Raw genomic sequence first — 4,501 nt, 5'->3', positions numbered from 1 at the left:
CGTGTCTTCAAATGTTGGAACCGATCTTCGAAAAATAGCATCATACGGTTTCGGTTATATCGGTTTCGATTCCGACCGGTTCCCGGTTCCAAAAATCCACAAAAATAACATCCCGGTCCCGGCCCGAACGGTTCCATCGGGTTCTGGTTCCGATACCGGTTTCGGTTCCGGCTGGTTCCCCGGTCCATATGCCCATCCCTATACCTAGGTCCCCCAACGAAAGTTGTAAGTAGAAATACATGCTTTCCAATGACACGACTGTCTGTATCACCTTTGGATAAAGTGTCGTAAACACTGCAAAGGCATGTAAGTTGGATGAAGCTTACTGACACGCCGAGGTGACCCAAATTTTGAATAGACAACAATGTCAAACAGCCCCAGTAATATCATCACCACAAACAATACAACCTAAACTTTCAGGGGCCGGTAGCCCATATCTTCTGTCAGGTACAACACTAAATAAACACACACCATATGAATCTGAATTCATTGACTGAGCTATTTCTTTTGCAGTCTTAAATGTACAAACATACTTATTATGTGTATGTAACATATGACTTAAGGAATCTACAACATTTGCAGACAAAAGTACCTCCCCCTCACCATGAAAAGAATGAAGTCTATTAGCAACCTCATTTTCAGCATAACACATGTAAAATTGGAGAAAACAGGGTTGATGAACGGCTTGAGGATAAAATGATCCTATCCAATGGTAAATCTGACCACTAACCTTAAACACATATGGTGCACGACCTTTGTTGATTGAGTCGTCTTCGTTTGCACCAAAAGGCGTCATAGAAAACATGGAATTATATTCTCTTATGTAATATGTGAAGTGATCATCTTCGTAGAATTGCATAAGCATATTAGGTAGACGAAGAGGGTAAGGAAGAACTACAATACGCGACTTACAACATTTCGTATATCGTGGATGATTGGCTCGGGATAAATACAATACTCTCTCAAGATACCAAAAAAAAGCCCCACAATACTCACATACACAAGTACAATTCCCACAGTCATAATAAAAAGGCAATGTTGGTATCTCCTCTAAAAGTGAACTCCTGCGTGATCTACGTGAACGACATGGTACTATTGTATTGGAAGTAGAAGTCATATGTCTCCGTTTTGGAGGCATTTGAAAAAAGCATCTATTGAAATGGAAATCCAAAAGTTATCGACCTTTCACATACTTTATATGTAATTGAAATGGAAAATTAGACTCCACAAAAGTATTTTTGAAACTAACTATTTTGATTAGTAACTAATTATTGGAATATTTTTACACTATTGAGAAGTGATAAGAAAATTAGCATTAGAACTCCTCAAGTGTTAATCTAAAATTGTAAACAAAGTTTTTTTAGATACAATACTTATACAACCGTCTAGTTTAGTGAATGTTTCATGTTTTTCCCAGTTTATGCAACAAAATGGTTTTTAGATGAGATATGCAACCATGTTTAATTATTCATTTCATAAATTCTTATTTATGCAACAATGTTCCATTCTTTTTACACCAATAAAATGTGTAATTCTTTGATTTTGTAGATTACATAAGAAAAGGCGGCTACGCGAAGTATCATTTTTTCTTTATATCGTTGTCTCATAAAAGGATAACCATGTACGTTCACCATTTTATCGATTTAGTCAGTGAACTATTACTTTCAATAATTATTATTATAATAGTACAGTGGCTAAATTCATTAAAAAAAATTCAAAGGTTAACTTGATAAAATGGTGAAATTACATTGTGCTTTTTTGTATTTTTGGAATAATGTTTCTTTATACTGTCAAAAAAAGTCAACGGGTATTTAAATTAAGGGTAGAATAGTCATTTGAATAATATTGTTGGAAAACTTACCAATCCTACTTTTTCTTTCAGCTCGTATTGTTCTTGAAGACAAAAATTGGCCACCTTTTTCCCCAATTATTCATCATGATATAGCAAATGAGATTACAATTCATCTACAAAAATTACAATATGTTGCATTCACAACTTACTTGGGTATGTATTTATTTGCTTATACTTTTAGGATAACTGATAATTTTTATTTTTGAAAATTTCAGAAGAAAAAAGAAATAAATAAGGAAAAGCTTAATTTCCATGACTTTCTTTATGAAGTAACAACTTTTAAAAGTATAATAACAAAATTTAAAATATCAATGTATCATATTCAACATTGGACTCATTTTCAAATTCTTGATGAAAACTTACTAAAATTGAAGTGACTAATAATATAAAATATCACCAAACAGGATTAGTTCTTTGCCTTCTTTGGAACATTGTGGCTACAACAACATGGATTAAAGGAGAAGGTTCGTGTATATTAATTTTTTTTTTATTTTTTTAAATCTCTTAACTAAAACATTTGTTTGAGATTTATTCTAATACTAATTTTAATTTTGCTTTTACTGCAGATCCAAAGATATGGTTTCTTGCTCTTATCTACTTCATATCAGGGGTCCCATGCGCCTATGTGTTGTGGTATCGCCCACTTTATTGTGCTTTTATGTAAATTCGTTCTCTTAATTTTCTTACTATATAAGGGCAAGTTCGTAAAAAGTCACAACTTAATGTGGAAAAAATCTCATTTTCATGCTTTTTTCTATCAACTTAAAGAAACAATCATTTAATATTTCTTAACAAACCACACCTTCTCTTTTGTAGGAGTGAAAGTGCATTCAAGTTCACTTGGTTTTTCCTATTTTACTTGGTAAGCATTTTTTGTTTTTTCTTTAGGGGCAATATGGTCTTTTTATTTTTCCATCTACTTCTACATGTTCTTTCTCCAGATTCACATAGCTTTTGTCATAATTGCTGTTGTTGCTCCTCCAGTTGTCTTCAAAGGAAAATCTCTCTTTTAATCTCCTCACTTCCTATTTTAATATAATAATAATAACAATAACAATATTACTAATATACCCTTTTGTAATATTCATTTTTAATTTTTTTCACTTTTAAAAACACTGGTATCCTACCGGCTGTTGATCTTGTAGGCGACCATGCTTTGGTTGGTGTAAGTTTCTTGATGCAAGAAATAACAACATAATTTTTATTTATTTAATTATTTATTTATTTATTTATTTATTTATTTATTTTTTATTATTATTATTATTATTATTATTATTATTATTATTATTATTATTATTATTACATTTTACTTTTGAAAAAATTAAAGTAGGATGCTATGTAGTAAACAAATTAATGAAAGTAGATTGCTATTTTTCATTGAATTAATTACATCCATATTTTGTTTAGATCTTCTACTTTGTTGGATTCAGTTTATTTTGTCTAGAATTACTGCTCAGCATCTGGGTTGTCCAGGTCAAATTTCTCATCACTTTTCCCATTTTGCCCTTGCGGAAAGAAAAAAAGTTTGAAACTTAAGGGTAAATATGTCATTGTGCAGCAAGTATACTTGTATTTCTGAGGCAATGGGCAGGGTGCTGAGTTAAGACGTGAAGCTGCTAGAACCGATGTACGATCAGCAATATGACCATATCGCCCCTATCATTTCAACATTTTTTTCCATTCTAATGGATTAATGTCAAGATTTGTTGTTTTGGTTTTTGAAAAAGTATAGAAAGATGCTAGTAGATTTGTCTCTGTAAATCATTTAGTTGTTTACAATCACTAAATTTTCTATTTCAGGTGATTGTTATAAAACTGTTTCATTATAATCACCATTGCCTTAAAAAATATATATATTATAAGGTAAGTACCTAGAATGTTTTGTTTTAGTGATAACTTTATGGTCCTTTGTTTTTACTTTTATATATTGGCTTTCTTCATCAACCATATTGCTAAAATTTAGCAAAAAACATGTAATTTATTGAGAAAATAATACAAGTTGGAAAACATGTTTTAATTTTCAATAAAAACTGGTTCCTAAGGTTTACAAAAATCCAAAGTTACAAAGTAAATTACATCCTTGCAAGAAGATAAGCCCTAAGTTGTTGATTTTGATGAATTAAATGGGTTTACCAGCTATCACATTGGATTTTTAGGTGTTAGATAAAAGGTTTTGAAAATTTGTGATAGAAAAGCTATAAAGGGTAATTTTGTCATTATTACTTTATATAATATATTGAAATGTTCAGATAAGACTAAAGTCCTAAACAAAGACAAAAATGCTAGAATAAATCCCAAACATTAATTATTCACAATTAAGTTATCAAAAGAAGTTGAATATATAAAAAGCACATAATATTCATTCCTAATAAATAGACCTTCAAATTAATATATTTTCTAAAATCTAAATATGATTTTTTTTAAATCTATCATACATTTTATTCATATTTACCTTTTATTCACATCAGATAAAGTACGTATCACATTCACAATCTTTATTTACTCACATCAGATAAAGTACGTATCACATTCAATCATGGAAATCAGATAGTATCATTGTCTTCACAGAAAGGGTTCTTAAAAAAGCATAGATATTTAGTCAGAAGTATGGCTTAGGATAAGAGTGGGAGGATTCGTTTAAGAAAAACA

The 4,501-nt window shown here is 30.5% G+C and overlaps 1 pseudogene; it reads left to right on the top strand.

Annotated features, from left to right (window-relative positions):
* The first annotated feature begins 1,734 nt into the window (after positions 1-1,734).
* LOC145030487 (secretory carrier-associated membrane protein 1-like) lies at positions 1,735-3,497 on the top strand (annotated as a pseudogene).
* The last annotated feature ends 1,004 nt before the right edge of the window (positions 3,498-4,501 follow it).

Source organism: Lactuca saligna, chromosome 2, assembly GCF_052625555.1.
Source record: "Lactuca saligna cultivar CGN05327 chromosome 2, ASM5262555v1, whole genome shotgun sequence".
NCBI classification, from domain to species: Eukaryota; Viridiplantae; Streptophyta; class Magnoliopsida; order Asterales; family Asteraceae; genus Lactuca; species Lactuca saligna.
This window is presented reverse-complemented; position numbering and strand designations above follow the sequence as displayed.